Source organism: Aptenodytes forsteri, unplaced genomic scaffold (assembly GCF_000699145.1).
Source record: "Aptenodytes forsteri isolate BGI_AS27 unplaced genomic scaffold, ASM69914v1 Scaffold55, whole genome shotgun sequence".
Taxonomy (NCBI): Eukaryota; Metazoa; Chordata; class Aves; order Sphenisciformes; family Spheniscidae; genus Aptenodytes; species Aptenodytes forsteri.
The window spans coordinates 8,806,706-8,811,439 of record NW_008796063.1 but is presented as its reverse complement, the minus strand read 5'-3'; the positions used below and the strand labels follow the sequence as shown (position 1 = coordinate 8,811,439).

General features: G+C 56.5%; 1 protein-coding gene across 1 annotated transcript in view; it reads left to right on the top strand.

Annotated features, from left to right (window-relative positions):
• The first annotated feature begins 2,345 nt into the window (after positions 1-2,345).
• Positions 2,346-4,734, top strand: part of LOC103904893 (ATP-sensitive inward rectifier potassium channel 12) — a 32,698-nt gene continuing 30,309 nt past the window's right edge. Inside the window, exon 1 of the mRNA XM_009286425.2 lies at positions 2,346-2,491. The gene's annotated coding sequence lies outside the window, so the exon portion shown is untranslated. The remainder of the gene's footprint in view (positions 2,492-4,734) is intronic.

The window sequence follows — 4,734 nt, the reverse complement described above, 5'->3', positions numbered from 1 at the left end:
CCGCCCCAGCCCTGCAGCCAATTTCCGGGCTGCCCAGCGCGTTAATTATATTTATTGCTGCAGGGAGCGGAGGGAGCCAGGGGGCCGGCACGGGGAGCTTGGGGCTGGTACCGCCGGCTGGGCACCGGGGCCGGGAGGGACGGGGGGTGGATGGGTTCGAAAAGCTTTCCACAAGCGATGAGCACGGTGGGTAGCAGGAGAGGAGTCCGCAGGGAGGAGCAAGCCAGGGTGCGAGGGGCTGCCGGACGGGCAGAAGGGAGCAGTGTTTCGGGGTCAGGACACTGATGGTCCCCCCTCGGTTCCCTGGGTGGTCGTGCTCATGGCCACCATGCCCAGCGTGCGAGCTGGGGTCCCCTCTGATCTGCAAAACCCCAATTCTCGCTGTTAGCTGAGCGTCCGTCGGGGTTTAGGTGTACCGCTGTCAGAACAAGGCCCTGCAGTGCTTTTCATCCTGGAATTTCAAAGTGTTGGTAAAAATTCAGTATTTGTGGGGTTGGTGCAATGGGGTGAGACGGGGCAAGTTAGCGTGGAAGGGGAGTGGAGGCAGCACTGCAAGCATCGTCCTGAGATGCTCTGGAGTTCGGGGGTGTTTGGGAGCGGCGAGGGGAAGCACGATGCTCCATCGCCGTGCTGGGGAGAGGATGGGAGCTGGGGATGAGGAGAGTCACTGCTCTGGGGTGCTGCCGAAGGGAAGAGGAGAGGGAGGGATTGCTGGTCTCAAACCCGTGGTGGGAGACGAGGAAGAGTGAAGAGAAAGCTGGGAAGAGATGGGAGGCGATGCAAAAGGGAGATGGAGCGGGTGGGGAGGCAACCTCTTCATGTGCTGGGGGCTTTATAGTTTTTATGTGACCTGACGGCTGCGTGACAGCCAAGCTGAGCAGTGTTGAGCATCGCTGTCGAGGCTGGAGGTCTCCTAGCTGTGATTTTTTTTTTTTGAACGAAGCCTGCGAATCCCCAAAAAGGAGCAGGCAGCAGCCCTGGGATCTTGCAGGCGACCGAGCGTGGAGGAAATTTAGCAAAAATTACAGATGGTGGCTGGTTTGCATCTCCTTCTGGCTGGAAGCCAGCCGGGGTTGTGAGCCCACTGCAGCGTCCCTCTGCCACCCGCTCCCCTCCGTGGGGGGAAAAGGCTGCCGGAGCAGGGTTTCACTTTGACCCTCTCCAAAAAGGCCTCGCTGTTCTAAGGACAGGGTGACCTGGAGACACCCAAAGCCTCCCAAACAGCTTAAAATAATGCTCACCACCAAGAAATAAACTTGGACTCCAATCAATCTTAAAAGAAAAAAAAAAAAATCCCCACCCGCAATAAAAAGAAGTGGCTTCAATTCCCAGCCCTCCCTCTGCCCCCGGCTCCTCTCCGCACACACAGACCCTGCCCCTTAAACCAGCCGAAAGCGGAGCGAAGCCTCTGGGGATGCGGTACCCGCCATCGATTTTTCATGGAAGGCGCCCAGAAAGGATGGTGATGGACTGCGGGGTCGCAACCCCCGGACCGCAGCAGCCGGCGCGGGGGAGCTGAGATGGATCTGTCGGGAAAGGGTTGTTGCTTCGTGGCGGCTGTGGCTGTCGGAGCCGGGGCCGGGCTCGAAAAAGCAAGCGGAAGCCATCAAGGTGGAGGAGAGGAAGCAAGGAAGAAGAAGAAGGGCCGAAGGACTCGGGCGAAGCAGCCATTAGGAAAGTGCTGATGCAGAGGTTCACTTGTGTCTACGGGCAGAGTTGGAGTAGTTGCTGTTCACGGACAAAGGCGGTAGGAGGGAGTGGAGCTTTGTAGAAGCTGGAGCCTGTCTCACTGGGTGTCTGTGTTTCATTCCCTGTCAAAAGGCTGGGAGCTGGGGGAAAAAAGCAGGGAAGCGGCGAGCTGCAGCGCTCGCTCAGGATCAGATAGCAAGAAAACCAATAGCAGAGAGAAAGGGAAAAAAAAAGAAAACCAACCCACATCAACCAACCAACCCACCCACCCTCCACACTGAGGCTGAAACAGGCAGGTCCCTGCCAACTCCACAGCACGCAGCAAGCAGGGAAGAAGTCCACCCTCCCCGGGCAGGAGCGGAGTTGAGCCCGAAGGATATTTGATGACACTTTTTGGCGACGATGGGTCCCCCAGCATCTTCCAGAGCCCATTTGAGGGTGAAGGCTCTGAAAGCGCAGAGGGAGTTTGAAGCTAAATTCACCTGAGTCTGGATTTCTTGGTCGCTGGGATTTATCTATTTTTATTTTTTTTTCTCCAGGGGGTGGCAGGGGGAAACCGAACCAAGAAAAAAACGTGGGGTGTTTTTTTTTAATCTCCCTCCTTTTTTTATTTATTTTTTTTCTTTTGGAAGAAGATACAATTTTTTTTTCCTGTGGTTGGAATGGAGGGGTTGGGTCTGTGCCTAAGAAGCAGCAGCCGAACGTCGGTCCTGGGAGAAACCCGAGTGGATCTGGGGTCCCTCACCAGCTAACTCTCCAGGACCCGCAGCCCCACGGCCGGGGGGGCTGGATGCAGTGAGAGGTAAGTGACTGCTCCGGTGTCTGCCTGCCAGAGAGCCGGCGCGACAGCTCCTCCGCTCCTCCGGCTCCGTCTTAATCCCAAGTCAGAGGCAAAAACAGCAGTCTCATAGTGAGTCAATCACTTCCACCTATTGCAGCCCTAATGGAGAAATAAGACGGGGAAGTTTCGCAGCGGCAGACTCAGGGGTGAAGTTCCCCCCCCCTCAGGGGTGAAGTCCCCCCCCCCCCCCTCACCCCTGTGCCCGAAATGCCACGTTGGGGGGGCAGATTTTGCAAAGCTGACCGCCGTCACCGTGCCAATGCCGTGGGCCCCCTCCCTCCCCGGCCGGCGGCGAGGGTTTGCCACTGCCTTTTGGGGAGTGCCGGTGCCTCGCTGGGCTCCCGCTCGCCTCCGCTCGCTTCTGCTCACTTCTGCTCGCTTCCCCCAGCCAGCTCGCTTTCTCGGCCAAAACTTTTTGCACACCGGCTGTTTTTGGAAATGCCCGTGTGGGGTTATGCCCCTAGGCATGTGCACACATGTATATGCACGCGCGTGTGCGATGCACGCTCGTGTGACCCTCCGATTCCCCGCTGCCCGGACCTGCCTGCCCGCACGGGGGGCACGCCTGGGCTGAGCCCAGGAGCTGGCGGAGGCGGGGGGGTGCTTCGAAGGCAAACTGCAAAGCGCAGGGAAAAAAAGCAAAGCAAGCCGACAACGACAGCAGCAGCAGCAGCATAATTGCATCACTGTAATAGTATCGGCGCTGAGCGCAAGCCAGGCTAGTAAAATTGTCCAGAAAATGAGCTGTACTAAAGTGCCTCCAGTTAGCAGCACCTGCACGCCTTCTCTGGGTGCTTGAGGCTATTTGTATTTTTAGAAGTCTCTCTTAATTATAGAGCAAAGAGTGTTAGAGGGAAAATGGTGTGTAGTTAGCAGCATTCGTTCCCAGACAGTTTTGCAGCAAATATGAGCACAAAATCGCCAAATACGTGTTTTTCTCCCCTCTGCACTTGTGATTTTGAACCACCTGTTTGTTTTGCAGTGGTGTCGGCAAGTGAGGGCTGGATTTTTTCCTTCCCGTTCTTAGAAAGCATGGCGATGACTTTGCTTGCGTGTGAAAAGGACGGGGAGTGATCCCCTTACCTTCTCACAGCCCCTTCTGCAACCCCAAATCAACCCCAATCTCATAAAGGGCTGCGAGACCTCCCTGCTCCCAGCCTGAGGGTGACACCGGTGGGGACAGGGGACTTGCGTGCCGGTGCTGGGTCTCTCGCAGGCACCAAAGCTCCAGGGATGTTTTACAGCTCACTGCAAAAAAACCAAAACCTGCAACAACTCATTTTGCTTCTATAAAGCTCCTTCCCCTCATCCCCTTCTCCGCTCTCGCAAAACTTTCCGGGGCCTTTTGTTCTGAACAGCAGGTGAAATTTCCTTTGTGTGAGCACAAAGCAATGAAGCCACCAGAAAATAATGAAAACAAGACTAAAAAAAATTAAAAAAACCACAAAAAACCCCTCGCCTGCTCCTTTCAGGCCTGGAATAACAGCGAGCGTTCCCATCCGCACCGGATAGGCTTAATAAAACACCGGCTTTGCTGGGGAAGGCACCTTAAAGGCCACTTTATTTCTTGCCTCTGATCTACAACACACTTTGAAATCCTGTATTGCCTCTGCTGCTCTTTACCCAGAAGAGTTGCTTTACCTACGAAGTCAAGGTGGATTTTTTTCTGAGCCCTGAAATGAACCTGGGGGATATGGCGAGTCCCCTGGGACCAGCCGGGGCAGGATGGCAGTGTTCCCCCCCCGGCTGCGCGGCACGGTGCTGTGGTGCTCCGTGGTGCTCCGGGCACGGCCGTGGCTTGCTGTGGGTTCCCCCCACTCCTCGCCGGCTGGCCGAGGCTGCAGGGGCGGCTTCGCCGGCAGCACGGTGGGAACTGTTCCCCGCTGCGGATAAACTTCGGAGGAGCTGTCGGGGGAACTGCACGGCGAGGTTAAACCCGGCATTTTCTCCCCAGTTGGCATCAGGTTTTAGGGTGTAAATGTGCTTGAGAGACACGGGAGCCTCACCCAACCTCTGTGCCGGGTGGAAAAGAGGACGGGTTGGTAGTTTTGAGGATGCTGTCTCTGGAAGGAGCAGGAGTGCCGTCACTAAGAGGGATTGCTGGAGGGACGGATCCGTCCCCCTCTCCCGTTGCCGCTTGGGCACGTGGCATGCGGAGCGGGCACCTTATGTAAGCAGCGATGGCAGCGCCGGGCCCCAGCCAT